Below are 17,706 nucleotides of genomic sequence, written 5' to 3' on the forward strand. Positions count from 1 at the left end.
GTATGGATTAGCAGAATGCTTATCAATTTGGAACGTGAATTATTTTCACTGACATGCAAGAGCTGGACGCTTATCCACATTGCATTGTACATGAAATTCAAATAAATAGAGTTAAATCTTTATCTTTAACGAAATTATATGAGGAAATACGTAAAACAAGCAAAGTAGGTCTGACGAAATGGCTTCAATCAATTTATGAATCTTAACCCAAAGCAATAAAAAGAAATTATTTAAATCGTTATTTTTTTCTATCACTCCATCATGGGCAATCGAGTAGTGTTAAAAATTTCCGTATTTCTTGAATCGTCCAAGTTGACGATCCTTTTTCTTAGTCATAGATAGGGAGGGACCTGTACATAGTTAAGATTCGGACTTGCTCCAGTTACGACCACTGAATTGTTGCTGTTGTAGTTTACACATTTCTCTATTGTCTGGCAATTATTCAATTACGAAAAACTCAAACAGCTTGGAGCAAAAAATAAATTCCTACTCCAAGAAAAAGTTTGACAATAACTCGTACCTTCTAAGAGTTTTTGACTCAAAACTCGTTACTGGAATCCCGCATTAAGATCATTTACCATCGTTCATCAACGCAAATACATTCATTCGTTCATGATGTAACAAAATGCCCAAGCAAGCAAACGAACTAGGTCACCAACTGAGACCACACCGTCACATGAGACGTACGGAGTTGCGCTGTGCATAACATCTCGACACGATAATCTCATAGTGCCTCACGGAGCTATGTATGTCTTCTCAATTATAAGGATAATTCAAAGAGAGCTGCCAGCACAACAACGGGGCGCATAATACATGCATAATTAGGATCCGATCAAGTCACGTGGTCGACGAAGTCAAGATACATTAACACGTCTCGAGACGTAAGCGCTGGATATTAAAACAATAAAGTGAAACATTATTACATTAATTAATTCGACCTCAAACCTTAGCTTTGTTAGCGATGACTTTAAAAATTCTTGAAGTTATTGTTAGGAATCGAACTCCTGAGCAGCTCTGATTGAGTATACTACTATAGGAAATATTCTAGATTTTGGGGCGGTATTGTAGGAGTATCAGCAACACAGTCATACACGGATAATGAGATTACAGCTCATCTATAAGCCGTAAAAAAGTTAGAAATGTTGTTTGTATTATAAGGTAATAAGACGAATCAATGTGTCATTGTGATGCACGTGTGGCTGCGAGGAGCTCCCATTGTGAGGCACTCAAAACAATTCGGCCTTATCACGTTCATCCATACTCATGATTATACAACTCATACAATGACCCATAAGTAACGTCAATCTTCGATCAAGAGAAAAGCTACACGGATAAAATTGAGGCTAATGCAGCGCGTGAGAACATGTGAAGTTTTATGCTGCACTAGAAATTATAATCTACCAGCATTCATCGTGAATTATTTACCTTAGGTAGGGGACAACGGGAAAGACTAGCTTCGAAGAACACCATGCTATTACTTGACCTGAAATGCGTCGCAACTACTTTTTATTTGACAGAAAATTCAGATGATCTACGACGTGTTGCCTGATTTTTGTATCGCACTAAGACGCACAATAATTTTAATGTTATTTGAGAATGTGAATTAGGCACTTATTTCTGCGCGACATTTCGCAATATCTCCGCCGTATTTGGCCCGCTGCTGCGCACAAGGGTGGCGGCAGTGGCGTTGGTATGAGCAGCAGATTGTGCGCGGCATTGCGGCGCCTGAGTTGTGAGGCAGGCGTGAGCATACATTAGTTAGGCGCGACCTAGCCTCCCAAACGCTTCTATACTCCGCTGGTCACGAAAAGCTTCGTTAGCTTCCAAGCAATTCCATAATTCCATGACTCACACCAGATGACTTCATTAAGAGACGAATCGAGGGCTGGCGCCACAACGACAGAGATGCTAGCCTAACGTCGGACTTCGCTCGTGATGTCCGGGCGGAGTCATGAGCATGTAACTGCGAGACTGCATGTCAGTGTATACTCGCCTATATAATCGAAATCATTTGGAACACGGAACGGGTCGGTGAAGTCGTGCGTAGAAAATTTCGCCGTTTAAGGACAAGGTAGCCGAATAGCTGGACCCGATTTGGAACCTTCCCAAATGTCATATATTTTTGGGCCTAGGATCAATTTAATTTCTAAGAATTTAAAAACAAGGAAAAATTAGAAATTCTTGTTATGTTTCAATGAAGTCATTTCCGAGACCATCTCAAACATCAGTTCAAATTTGAAAATATAAGTATAACCAATTTGTACAATCTAATATACGAAGTTGATACATAAACCGATTCTGACAAATAAGAATCAATGTAATTTTAAAAACAATTCGTAATTCAGATCTAGCGCAGAAGTATAAAGAGCGTTTTCAATAACCAAGATATTCGTTTACAAATATACAGAGATTCAAGCATCTGAAGCATCCGAGGTAGAAGATGGAAGATGGTCTTCCCTTTGAACCTCCTACCCTTGCTAATACTCTTATATTAATTTTATCTTAACCCATGTCACATTAATTACCTTAACCTAAAATTCCAAGTTTGAAAACATAAAATTTGAATCAAAAGGAACAAAAACTTAAAAAGCCGATGATTAAAACACTAAAGGTAGATTTTTGGGAAACAGAAGATGAAAGTATCAGTTTACTCAAGCTATACTCCCGCAATCACGAAATGACCCACTGCAGTTGGCTTCTAGCACTATTCTTAATTTGATAACCCCAGATATGAGGTTAAGATACTAAAAAAGGCAACATCAGATGGACGATTTCAAATTAGAAACTTTCAATCGACATAACTATTGAGAAATTAAAGTCAACTGGACATGTAGCCAAACAATAGACTATGAAAATACCTGAAATTTTTACCAAGGCATGAAAAAGATTAAGACTAACTCTACTCTATTTCGAAGCACCTCATGTGCTTTTGACTTATGAATTGCGTGAAAATGGTTTTAGGCCTTGTTTGAAATTAGGTCAGACAAATAGGTTAGTCTTGAGTTCGCCAAATTTGAACGGACTAAAAAGCCGGTCTCATAGCAGGAACCATTTAATTGGGAATATATGGAACAGCCTTTTTCTTGGCTGTTAAAGGTTTAGGCTATTTGTGGTTTAAGTAATCATTTGACTTACAAATATTTCAAGAATATGGGTAAAGTGATATCCATTTCGCATCTTGCATTTAAATCGCTAATAATTCGGCTGACCAAAAGGGGTTAATTGCTCACGGGTAGCAAATTGTTGATTTCGGCAAACTGGTCAAACGATTTTGATACTAAATTGTGGCAAGTTTAAACGAATGAGCCATGACTATTCCCGTTATAATACACGGAAAACATGCAAATATTCGAGAAGGAAATTAACACGAGTGCAATATTCATGATGTTTACAACGTTTTCACTATGAGAGACTCCATGACTTTATAAGGTGAAGTACATTTTTGTATAGTCCTGTTAGCTCGCCTCAGTAGATTCAAGCTTTTAAACGCCATTCGTTACATCGCAGTTATAATGCTGTGGTTTTTGCATAGCACTCGGTATCTCCGCCAGCTCCCGACCGTTACTGTAAGACAATGACCAGCAGAATCAACTAGTGAATTGTTGTGCTAAGAGTGAATTGTTGTGCTGAGTAATAATGTAATAAATTTATGAATATTACTTCCAAAACTAGAGACGATCCCACGTCAATTTGCCAGCCCATAAAACGCATGCCTTAAAACGTGACAGGAGTACAACACGACGTGATGAGTGATAGAAAATTTAATATAATGAAAAGATAAAAATGGTAATGACAGCGAACGGTGGACTAATCAAAGACACCATCGACAAAAGGATCAGAAACAAGAGTAGAAAAATCTGTATATAAATATTCGAAAATTTATGAAGATTTACACTTACTTGAAGTAGCCTCGCTGTCGTGGCGAGAGGGTGAACGCACAGGAAGGTAAAACAAATCATGGCAGAACAGCTATGTTACATCACAAGGCCTGTCAACAGCGGCTTATTGTGTGCTCATAGGCATGCTTAAGGATGACGGTTCGCCGAGCTCACGGTGTGGCCGGTATATATGCAAGAGAAAGTCTCTGGGTCTGGGCTGGCAATGTATTTATTCATGAGGCGTCTCTTGCTCACTCGCTCCCTCCACGCCGCTCGCCTTATCACAAGTCAGCGCCGCTGCGTGAATTAAGAGGTCAAGGAATCGCGAGGAGTCTTGGCTGTCCTTAGCGCTTCTAGGACATTTGTAGACCAACTACCACTCGGTGATTGCATCGCGTACCAACCACACCAGCGTACAAAAAACACCGGCGTACCAACCACACCGGCGTACCAATCACTACGGCGTACCAACCTCACCGGCGTACCAACAACACCGGCGTACCAACAACACCGGCGTACACAGATTTAATTACGTGTTACATTCGTTACTTGCTCGAACTTGCGATGATGGCTGAGGTAGGCGCTGCGATGACGGCTGAGGTGGGCGCTGCGATGATGGCTGAGGTGGGCGCTGCGATGACGGCTGAGGTGGGCGCTGCATGGCTTGTCGCCTGAGGTCGTCTTGCATAATTGACGCCGCGTAACGATCTCTGCCGCTGACGTCTGGACGTTGCTGACGTCGGTACGCTGCTGACGTCTGGACGCTGCTGACGTCTGGACGTTGCTGACGTCTGGACGTTGCTGACGTCGGTACGTTGCTGACGTCGGGACGCTGCTGACGTAGGGATACCACTGACGTCATTTCCCTACTGAGTGCTGACTGTTCAACGCAATCGAAAAATCGAAGAACAACATCTGGGCTGACATCATGATTTTTTCTATTGACGCACTTTTTGCTGACATTGTAAAGATGACACTACCGTGCAGCAGTCGCCTGCAGCAGCTGACGAAGCGAGATGCTGCTGTCGATGCGCCGCTATTGACCACGCGCCGCTGCTGATGATGCGCAGCTATTGACCACGCACCGCTGCTGTCGATGCGCCGCTATTGACCACGCGCCGCTGCTGATGATGCGCCGCTATTGACCACGCGTCGTCATTATAACTGCGTGCCGCGTAGTTTCTGACGACGAGTTTCTTCTCGGTTGTTCCCTCGTTAAATTTTTTGTTTGCGTACACACTACACGAATATATTTCCTACCCCTACCCCAATTTCCTTCTGAATGAGATGTCCTACGACATCGAACTTTCTTTCTCTTATTCAACAAGGCCATCTTGAGTTGCCATCTCACTATGATGCTCTGAGTTTTAATTAATTTCCAGTAACTTGTAATTCCATAAACTTGACTTCGGAAGAAACTTCCCTACTAATCCCGTTACTAATTAGACTACCGAACAAAACAAAAGAGAAAAACTTATTGTTAGAATTTTAAAGTCGCGAATAATTACATACTTGGATTTATTTGTGTTCAGTATATAGTTGCAAAACTAATATTGTTTTGATTGTCCAGATTCTACAAATTATTAACGAGACTGCCCACACAAAAATGCTATTGAACGCTGTGAATATTATTGCAGTAGGGTACTTGATATTCAAGCTAATGTGTAAAATATTCAACAGAGAACTTACAGTTTACTGTTTGTAGAAAATTAGTAAAAACCGTTCCAGATCACTGTCACCCACCAGTGTCACAGAACTCTTGCTCACTATCGTTATTGAACTATTGCCCACCAGCACTACAGAACCCGTGACCGCCAGCTAAGTACGGTCACCCTCCGTTGCAGAACTCTTGCCCACCAGGTTTAGTGTGCTGCTGTTATCAATCAGAATTATAGAAATGAAGCGTTGCAGAATTTATGCTCGCCAGGTTTGGCCACCACCATTGTGTACTTATCGGTTCGTAGCAGTGTACTCACCAATTCAGAACATGTCACTCACCAATTTCAGAGCAGTTCACTCACCAATTTCAGAGCAGCCTACACACCAGTTCTGAGCAAAGCATTCGCCAGATTTAGAGCTACGCGTTAGCCTATTTCAGAGCCAGAAGCAGGATGCAGAGTCTGGGTGCAGCACAAGGCACTGGGCTGTTTGTCTTACGCTCGACAAGGGCGAGGGCTGATAGCAAAGGCAGCGGGCGAGAGTAGAAGGTGAAGGCAGCGAGTGAGGCAGAATGTGAGGGTAGGGGTGTAGAGGGCAGGGCAGTGAGGGCTCGCAGCAATGCCCTCATGATGAAAGCCAGCCACGATGCACAAGTGGACTAACGAAGAGGGAACGAGCGAGTGTCGCCTTCGTCGCTCATTGGGGGCTACGGTCGAGATGCAGCACACCTGCAGCAGCATTATGCTCCTTGTTTATTTGGTTGTTTATCAAGTTGGAAATCGCTTCATCTACTGTTCTAAAAATTTGCAGTCGAGCGTAGCATGACTTTACACCTTTCTTTTCATTGTATATATTGCACTTCAAATTTACGTCTCAAACAAACTGCACGTTAGAAGAGGGGGATTTTCCAACAACAGCTGCTAATAAAGTACGAATAAAATAGTCAAGTTACGGCTCTGCGGATCACCAATTGTTTTACTACCCGTCCGTGAATAAACTGGTATGCGATGAATGCAGTTTAGGAACGGTGATCTAAGAACCTAGTGGATGAAAAAAATTGGTACGGGCACGATCGTTAGAACCACTCTAATAACGAACAAAATAATTTTCTAATAATAATAATAATAAACTAAATCAGAACGGACTACGCTATCAAAGTAAAATTTTACTATTCGAGTAAAGTTTGTGTGTTTAAAACTATACATAGTTGCAGGTGTTTTGTGAAGCCTTTCCGCTGACGCCCAACTTTCTTTCTGTCGCAATGTGCTGGCATCAGTAGCCAATCTGACCATCATGGTGCCATGCAATTTGAAGGTTCGTAGAGCCTCTGAGGTCATACTGAGTAAACTTAGATGCACTAGAAATACCCGCTTTAGGTAATAAAGATCGAGGGCAGTGCTCGATTATGAACTGTGGAATAGCGTTCTCGGGTGCAAGATTATGAATGCTAAGAGTTTAATTTTCTTTCCAGATTCAGCACGGCGATGCCATTGCAAGATGACATTTTCGGTGTTGTGAAGCAGCCCTACAGCAACGTAAATCTCAAAACGATGTATTTTGAGTTAGTAAAATTAGTATTTAGAGGCTTGCACGATAATTATCGCTGATACCAACAATTTTAGAAATTATCTATACAAAATAACTTCTAAAGTAAAATATTGAGTTTAACGACGCAATTTTTTTTCGAAATCCTTAAATGAATCTAATGTTTCTGACAGACAAAGAACCTTTTTGCGACTCACAATACAACCATTCTGACTCCGATATTTCAAGCAAGTGAACAAAAACTTTAGCCGCCGTCACTGCTCGTTTGCAAACCCTGTATATTTTTACAAAGAACTTCCTAGAAAAGTCAGCGCTGCTAGCAATTCAAGTGAGCTGAGGTCTTTTCATTTCTGCGAGCTGGATAACTCGGGTCAGAGGGAGGCGCAGAAACCCGTCTTTAGAGGCAGCGAAGTCTGGTCTTCACGGAGCCTTTGGAGCGACTCGTCTGGCTGGGAGTTTTTTTCTTTGCCAGACCCAAGTTATTGGCGCGCGCGGCTCCCATCTTTACGTGCACGAAGCGGCAGCAGCAGCAGCGTGGCGTCGCTTCCGAGAGCGGCGAGAATCTCTCATATGCCGGCAGCCAAGTTTGGCCAGCGCTCGCTTTGCTGCGACGTGAGCGCAATTATCGTCTCGCTGCCTCCGCTTTTGCTCTACCTCGCTTGGATCTCTCGAGCCCTTAGAAACAGCCTTGGCAATTCTGCGCCACTGCTAAAGAGAGACGGGAGAGAGAGAAGCATGGAAGCTAAAGCACTGCCGCCAGCGGGAAAGCTATAGTACTGCGTTACGACGCGAGACCACTGCAAGACCTTTAGAGTTTTATTATTTGAGACTGGAGAAATTTACCCGCAAGAGTACTTCTCAAGTTTATAATTTCCGAAATAATGGCCAAATGATATAACATTTGAATACTTCTGTTATCGTTTTATAAAATATCGTTCAAGTCTTCAATAAGCAAACGTGAATGTATGTAATTTTAAATTTTGTTAGTTGAAGGCGAAGGATTATTGCTCTTTGAGCCCGTCAATCATGTACTTTGTCTTTTAAAATGCGCATAAAGAATTACGTTCGTTTTATCTTAACATTTTCATTTATCAGCATTTGCTGTTCTTGCACCTTTGCATAGGATTCGGCTACGATGAGCCAGCCTGGCCTTACTTTCGTGACATTCATGGGGCTGAGAGGAGCAACTTGGAGCGCCAAGAGGCGAAGCTTTGTCGTCTTTCTGTGTTTGTGGAGCTCGCTGCAAGTTGCTGGCTTTGAGGTAAGGGTTCCCTTGGTGTGGCTGAGACGGCTTCTATAGCAGCGCATCGCTTCCTTGTTCCTCGTTGCTTGGCTCACCGAGAGAGCGCCTCCAGCCTTTAGGAGTCCCGAGCGATATTGCTTTCTCTACCGCATTGCCCTTCTGCTCTGGCTGCTGATGCCGCTCATCCTTGTGTTTTGCTTTGGGCTTCAAAACTGGAATGCCGTTGCTGGTTCTATAATTCTTTCTTATGACAAAAGGAACAATTGAAATTTGCATTTCAGGCCTGATACACACAAATGTAAATTTTCGAAATTACAGACTTGGTGCATTTTTATTGTTCTTCGATTTTACACTAATGATACAATGCATTATTGTAAATATTAGAGTTGTCGCACAGTAAATTACATTGCAAATCAGAGAGCATTTTAGCATAAAGGGAAACGCATACTATAAATTAAGTAATTGGAGTTAAACGACTTTAGATATACACTTATCGTTTCTCGATGATACTTCAAAATTTAATGAGCCTCTAATGAAAACTCTTCGTGTCAAGAACGAACGAGTCAAGAGTGCAGGATTGGGAAACCTGACATATTCAAACGTAACTTTCCTGTTGCATCCTATTTAAGAAATGCGAATTATCGGTTACTGTCAACAAGCCTTACTATATAAGGTCATTATTTAAGCAAATATATGGCTAGAAAGTGATTCAAAAATTGCACATTTTTGAGTGAAGTTTACTTAAACCACAATACGTGCATTTCTCCAAGGTTTCTTTGTGCTTGCGTGTTTCGGAATAATTAAGAGCGTATATATACATACTCACAAGTCTCACGTGGAAGGTAAGTGCATGAAGATTAATAACAAAATGTTAGGATTATTTAACTCGTGCTGAATTTATCGTTGGCTGCGTCAGCGCAGTTGAGTGCGAGCACAAAATATATTTTGATTTAATCGCCTTTTTAGCAGATGAAGCTTTAATAATTTAATATTCTGATTGAAAAAGATCTCGAAAAGCTCTTCAAGTTTCATTTTTCAATTACAATTATTTATTTTACTGATCAAGATATTATTTTGCAAATACAATAATCCTGCGTAACCTAATAGCGGGAGCGTATTTTTATTTCAAATTATATCTTTTGCTAATCGATCACCAAGAGTCACGTACTAATATTCCTAACTCTGCACTATGGTCCAGTCACTAAACATAACCGGTTATTCGAATTCTTGAGTCTTATTCTCAGTACGTACATTTACACTACACGATCCATTTCTCATCCGTTACAGCTCAGCGCATACCTAACACGGGCGAAGGCTGATAGATACAGTGACCCATGGTTCAACCATGCAGTGACCGTCGTTGCAGTTATGGACATGGACCATCAACCGGCCACACGTGGTTCATGCTAGGTGGCACGTTTTTTTTAAGACTGAAATACTGATTACGGAAGTTGAGCGTCGAGCACAGTATATTGTGTGCGGTTGTCGTTTCTGAGCTGCTGAAGATATCTAATTTCCAACCTGTATTCCTTGACACAAGGCGAACTTTTCATAAACTACTTTCCATCTTAGCCCCAGTTGTGGAAGGTCACAGGCTATTTCTGTTCAACTTCTAAAAATCAAATTGAATTGAGAATCAAACGATCTCTTAATTTGACTCTTGAATTTGTAGTGCGAAAAAAAAATTATTTATGGTTATGTTTCGGGAAATTGATTTCCCAGTTTCAGATTTGCGATTTCTTTCACTTGAATTAAGGGTACGTTTATGAAACATTTTGAATCGAAAACACTTTGTTTAAATGTTTTCTCTAACGGCTTGTTAAGTAATTTTAACTGACGTAGGGCAGGTCTTCTTCCATCCGGACAGTTGGAAAGGGGACTTATTTGCCCTCTGGAGGATTAAATATTTTAGGAGTGATTTTGCATTATCACGTCTGAGCCAAATAATGAGATAATATTTCATTAGTCTCAATCGAAATAGAACTGCTCCCGATTGTTCGATTGTATCATGCAATAGTTCGGTTATTGAATTGTGACACGTATACTCTGGATGAATGAAGTCACTCCGACATTGATGAACTTTAACAGGATCAAATGAAACTGTAAAATTTCCTGCTTCACGAAAATTGGTTTCAAAGGAATATAAATTTCATGATTACGGGTTGAAATTATAGATTAAATGTAGTGAAGCTATTGAAAATATTTTACTGTATCTTCTTCCCCACAGAATTTGGATAACGGAGAATGTATATTTCACGTTATTTATTTGCGGGGTTATCCTAAGTATTTCTTATTCAGATTTAGCCGCAACTCTAAGGTGATGAATTATGAAGCTGCTGCTTCTCCATTCTGCCGAGAAGGATGAACATCAAATTCTTAGATCCAAGGTCCCACCGAAGCGTCAGAGTACGACTCGGAAATCGATTTGTCCAGGTCTTTCTTTCCAGCTTGAGACTACTGAGATTATGGGGGCTGTATTCGAGGTCTACGTAAAGCCTATTCTTCGTATTAAATGAATTATCAGCAACCATCAGTATTCTGGAGTCATGATTTTCTCGATATGTTCTTCCAGCACTAAGGTGTAATCGGTTCCATGTGATGTAGATCTGATAGGTAAAATTTGCATTGCTATTCTTCGGCTTTCCAATTAAACATTGCTTCCCTGTTTTCTTGTGTTCGGTAATTGCTTCCATTGTCTCAGAAATGACAAAGGAGTCTTGAACTAGCATCATATTTTGTTCAATGACCGTCAAGAGTTTTTCGGCTTAGAATTACAGAAAAATCTCTCTGATCGATAATTAATTGAACGTTGAGTAATTTCTTTTCTCAATTATATATATTCTCACGATTTAACGGCCATTTCCAAATACTTTAGATGGGGACTTATTATGTTGAGGTCAAGCTAGTAAACAGGATTGTAGGTTGTTGGGAAGGAAGCTAAAGTAGTCAGTTGAATGTGACATGCGGCACAGAAGAAAAGATAGGATCTCTCACTTGTGATTTGGAAACTTTAGCCTTGTCATGAGTGATTGAGAACGGAGGTATGTTAATTAGTTCTGAAGTCATATAAAAGAACACGGAATCTGAAATCAGAGACAAACGTTATAATTATCAATCTTTGTCTGCTTGTCTTAAACATTGTCAATCAGGGTCAACATGTGTCATGCGTCTGCTAGAATAAACGTATTGAACAGGAGTGTATACGTGTGTCCTTTGGCGATTTTTTTAGATTTGCAGATTTATTTCTATAGGCTCTCATATTCTGTCAACGCAGGTACGAACGACCACTTCTGCTCGTTTTGCGATGCCTCGGCTGATGCAACAAGTAACAAACCAACCAACCTCTGCCGGTTGGTGTCCAACATGATCGGTTGGCGGAATTTGAGCTTTACTAGGTGAAGGCAGACAAATATTTTTAAGACCACGCCAAGTTATGCCTTAAGACTGATCCCTATAAGGTTATAACGGTCAATTTGTGAACATAATTGAATAAGGTCCTTGCAGTTTGTCGTCGCTGGAATGTGTCTATGAGGAATTATTCGACAAATTTTTTCATGTCCGAGGTGGGAGACACAAACGAGACGTAGTTTGATTGAAGATCTGAATTGATACCATTGATTTGACATGATCTGTCGATCACATTCTGACTTCAAATTTTTATTGAGATTCTACTGCGGGAGTGCACACTCGGACAAAACAAAATAGTGGTCCATTCTCTGTTCTGACGAAACTGAGAGCGACTGAGATTTATCACTGACGATGTGACATTTCTTGAAACATTCTGCCCAACCCATGTGATTTTGTGGCTAGATCTACTCTGTCCACAAATATCACCAGAAGGGTGATCTAGATTAATTTTCAATTCTACTCAACACAGAGGTACTCAGAAGCCAATTTTTCGTTGATTTCTCTTCGCATAAATTTTCATTCGTCAGGCCACTGATCTCTGACAGCATAGCCCAGTCCTACCGTTGAAACTTGCAGCGAGATCAGTAATTTCAAGCAAAAATGGTCATTTATTTCTGAATAATTTGACTGAAATCGGGCAGTTGTGAGATAGGAGTTACTTTGGCTACAAATTCATTACGAAATCCGTCTAAAGTTGCATTCGTTTTTTGTGGTTTCGAGTTGGGTGATTTTTGTTGCCATTTTTAGCGCATTTTCTCATTTATGGAAAAAATGCACTATTGTGATCGCCATGTCCGTCTGTCCGTCCGTCCGTGACTCCACGTTTTTGTCGACGAGAAAATGCGCTCTCTGTCACTCACTACAGTGAGTACTGAGTTATATTTTTTTGTACTTGGGCTCTTGACGCAGCAAAATATTTGACGTAGTCACTGTGTTTTGGTGTTCTCTGCAACAGAGCAGAGAGGTCATCACATTATTCGAGGGTATTTCGGAAATTTTTGCCGTCTGCAGTAAAATCGTACAAAAACATAATTTTATTGAATTAAAATAATTTATAAACGATAGGTGCATTAAATAAGATGTTGGTTTAATAGCATGTAATATAGAACAAATATAAGTGTAATCACAATAAACTTTGATAAGCAATTGCAAAAAGCACGGGAAATCGAGAAAATAATGACAAACCAATCATCTCGGACAAATGAAACTATTTCATTCTTAGAATATCTGTTATTGATAAATATGTTAAAATAAAGAAGGTGGTAGTTAAGAACGGGAAGGCGCGGCGACTGCATGCCGCCCGTCGGGAGCCAACGCTGCGCCAGAGGCAGGGAGGCCGCGAGCACATAATCGATGCCCGGAGAACTGCGCAACGCAGCGCCGTAACTGCGGCCGCTGCAACCTTAATTACCGCGGCTCTGTAACTGCGGCCACTGCAACCTTAATTACCGCAGCGCAGTAACTGCGGCCACTGCAACCTTAATTACCGCAGCGCAGTAACTGCGGCCGCTGCAACCTTAATTACCGCGGCGCTGTAACTGCGGCAACTGCAACCTTAATTACCGCGGCGCCGTAACTGCGGCCCCTGCAGCCTTAATTACCGCGGCGCCGTAACTGCGGCCGCTGCAACCTTAATTACCGCAGCGCCGTAACTGCGGCAACTGCAACCTTAATTACCGCGGCGCCGTAACTGCGGCCCCTGCAGCCTTAATTACCGCGGCGCCGTAACTGCGGCAACTGCAACCTTAATTACCGCAGCGCCGTAACTGCGGCCACTGCAACCTTAATTACCGCGGCGCCGTAACTGCGGCCGCTGCAACCTTAATTACCGCGGCACCGTAACTGCGGCCAATGCAACCTTAATTACCGCGACGCCGTAACTGCGGCAACTGCAACCTTAATTACCGCAGCGCCGTAACTGCGGCAACTGCAACCTTAATTACCGCAGCGCCGTAACTGCGGCCACTGCAACCTTAATTACCGCGGCACCGTAACTGCGGCCACTGCAACCTTAATTACCGCGGCGCCGTAACTGCGGCCGCTGCAACCTTAATTACCGCGTTTCCGAACTGCAGTTAATACCGCAATACTCTCCATAGCGTCGTAACTGCTGTCATTATCAAACATTATTGACCTTAATTCCGCCAGTGCGTCCTAATAAAAATAGCTTCCTAGCATCCAACATTCCCGAAATCTCCCTTATCATGCCATGAGAATTATTCCTGTGTAATATAATTAGATTATCTCGATTATCTAACACAAAAACACCATTTCCAAGACAAATATTGGGTGCACTCGCGTGCCTCAATTCCTGGCAGCCGATTGTTTTAATCAAAAATTGAATATGAAATTTCAGTAAAATTATACGATTATCAGACTTCGCATTATGAAACTTAATTTTCATAAGTCATAAGCTAAAAAAACGATAGTTTCATAAATCAATGTGGTACATAAATTTGGTTTCATTGAATGGAATAGTTTTACGAGAATCCTGTCAATTACACATCACGGACATTTAGCATACAAACTTTTTAGTAGTTCATTTCAAAAATTGTAGTTCGAGGTCAAAATTTCAAGTCAACACTTGACTTGAGATGATGAAGAATGGAAAAATTCGAAATTTATGCACATTCTGACCACATTGTTACAGTTGTTGTCCATCAGAACCCGATGTACTTGATAGATCTGGATTTGGGGCGTGGAGACCTGAAAGAAAATTCAGTGTCCGGGCTTTGCAAAGCTTAGGTGACACACGACACATGTTTATTAAATGTTGGCAGATCTGTGGAAGAGTAAAGCAAATCGCAGAAAATAGATAATACGCAAAATTAGAAACCAGTTAATGATGGGCTAGATGCTCTAGTGTTTGCGTGTTTTGCTCATACTTAATATCGCTACACATGCGATTCAAGCAAGAAATGATTAGGAAATTTTTTTCCATGTTAACTGATACTCAGCATGGCATGCTCAAGTGATCATCGAATTTTAGTTTCAAGTCTTGTTTGTTTTCATCCCTCAGAGAAGTTTGCCAATACTTTACAAGTCGAATGAAAAAGAGTCCGTGGAACGTACCGGTCTCCACCTCAGCGTGTGTCACAATTAATCAAATTTCAGCCGTCACGTAGCGTGTTTCTGACCGAGAATTCTCCCATGTCTTTCAGCTCCTCCAATTTCAGTAGATATTGGCTTAAAAAACTTGACCTATGGAGCAACGATGGGTTTCATAGCCGTAAGCACGACATGCCATAATTACTGTAGTGATCTGGAAATTTCACTCCAAATTTCAAACTTACTATAGTACTTAGAATTACCATCTAGTATTATCTACGCAGATCCCTGCAAGCCTCCTTGCTTTCGTAGAAATTTAATACCACAATTTTTTGCCTCATCTCTATTTTTACTCAAATTTCATTTGCATAGCAAAATGAGAGCATTTAATCTTGACAAAATAAAATGCACGAAGATTTAGTGGCCATGCAATAACTCATCTCATATAGTCAGAAATAACGGTAAAATGATAAACAAAATATTCTCTACAATATTACCAATTTGAACGACAATCGTTTGAACGACTTTGAAATCAAATTTGAACGACTTTAAAATTCCAACCGAATTTCAGGATGATATACATTTTATGCGTTATTTCATGTTGTGCAATCGTTTATTACAATCAAAATGATAAAAAATTTGATTTAGTTAGATTAAAGCATAACATTAATTCTATTTGGTATAATTAAGAAGCCTATTTGCTGTGGCGCTAGTGCATTCATTTTTTTACCATAAGTTTTAAATAACGCGTTGAGTGTGGCACTACCCACCGCTGGGTTGCAGAGTCATTTTTTCCGTGACAAATTCTGCGATTTATTTTTTTCAATTGCGTTTGTCGACAAAAAATTACGATCGCAGGACTACCTCATTAAATTTCAAAATATACGGAAAAAATTTAATTTGTATTCCTGAAGCTACAAATTTGCTAGTATATTTTGAATTATTGGCCTTTTTATCCGCGGACTTGGCCGTTTTTAGGCCATCTGGCAGCGCTGGTGGGTCGTGCCGGACTGCCGGCGGTGCCGCACTTAATGTGTTAATATATTTGAATTTTGAACCTGATTTAATGTTTCACAGAAGTATAGGGAGCGAGGAAACAGCAGTTGAACGAGTTACTATCGAATAAAAAACATTACCGAACGGTTCTCAAATGTTGACGTTACTTGTTAAAAAAACGTAGAAATTATTCTAATAACTCGTTACTACTGCTGTTAGAAATCTTGCAGCTGCCCTGCCATGAATGCATAATTACATTATTGTTCATCACACGAGTGGATGGAATTAGGCTGAACGTTCACAACTTAAGTAAACTAAACAATTTCAGGTGTTCGAAAACTTTGACTTGCTCTCCACTTCTCGTCACCTCTTCGTTGTCGAAACTTGATGCGCCAAATGCACGTCTTAACGTTTTTTAAAAATGTAGCCGAGTAAATGAAATATTTCGACCTAAGTCCCTAGATTAGGTGGAAATATAAGGTTACAAACTCGTCGTTTGCCATAGGTGCCTCCAGGGATCGCTTGAACGTCGCTAGTTCTCAAGCTGCTGGCAAAAATTGCGAATATCCTCAAATCTTTTCGTGAACAAGTTCGTATTTCTTGGATGTCCAATCACTCCTTGTTAAATTTGCCTTTCTGTCCAATCACACTTTGTTAAATTTGTCATTCAGTATGAAGTGAATAATTATTCAGTTCTATTATAGGGGCGGTCCCCCTATGCTTGACTAGAGCTAATCTTAAGGGTTAGCTTGGGAATAATCATACCCAGGAGCGTGGCGGTATTGGATCATTCGTTTCTTTAAGCATGAGTTCGAATCATCTTGAGCGCGAAAAGCGAATGAAATGATCTGTGATTAGCGGAATGCAATTCAGCTTCGAGCCAAGTGAAGTATTTCTGAATTCAATCGAAAACGAAATTGTCGGCAACTGCAGTGAATAAATCTCGATGCTATTTCAGTGTTTTATAAACTTTTTTCAGCATACGCTACAAAGTGTATCTTGGATGACCTGCAGAACATACGGGGTGTTTGAATGATCATTTCGAGCACACAAGAAAAAAATGAACATGTCTTTATACGGGCACGTCTGCGAGGCGCGTATACTGACATTTCGTCCCTACACGCACCTAACATTACGTGCACATTAAGTGGGACATTATTTACGTGTCGCACGCTACGTACACGTACATGCACGTACGTGTACGCGTATATCCGCCCTCGTATACACACACACACGAGGTATCGATCACTGCAAAGCTCACACGCATGTGTGCAGGAGCAGCAGTGAGGCAGCTTTAATCGGCCTTGAGTAGCGCATTTCATTCACAAGCAACAGGTGTTGTTAAAGCTACCTCACTGCTCTCTTTTTATTCTATAAATCTATAGTAAACAAAGAACAATCGATGTCGCGAATGATGCTGACTCGGGCGCGTTCTCCGTGTCGCTATAATAACTTAGCATCGGATTTAAATATAGTATTTAATCAAGTTACTCTTGAATACGTTTTTTAATCATGATACACTTCCAGCAATTTTATAATTTAATACGTAAACAGTGATTAAGGAATTCCCATAGATATCTTACAGATTTTCTCAAATATTTAATAAAAATGCGAAAATTTACTTTAAAAATTTGAACTGATTCAATGTAAAACATCAAAAAATGTAGTGTCGTTTTTATACTGAGCGTATGAATGCATTGACGTTAAATAAACTGATAGGAAATACCATTGAGAGAAGGATAGTCTGACAGTGGGGCACATCTAAATAATTTGAAAGAGAATTGGATGACTCTACGATAGTTTCATATTTTATTTAGAAGGTAGCAAATTTTTTTGCGTACAAATCCTTTTTGCAACTGGACCTTGTTTTTATTTGCTACCCTTTGCCTGAAGGCTTCTGGGAGAAAGAACTATTTCAAAGCCTAACAC

This window comes from Hyalella azteca, unplaced genomic scaffold, assembly GCF_000764305.2.
Source record: "Hyalella azteca isolate HAZT.00-mixed unplaced genomic scaffold, Hazt_2.0.2 contig17166, whole genome shotgun sequence".
Lineage (NCBI taxonomy): Eukaryota > Metazoa > Arthropoda > Malacostraca > Amphipoda > Hyalellidae > Hyalella > Hyalella azteca.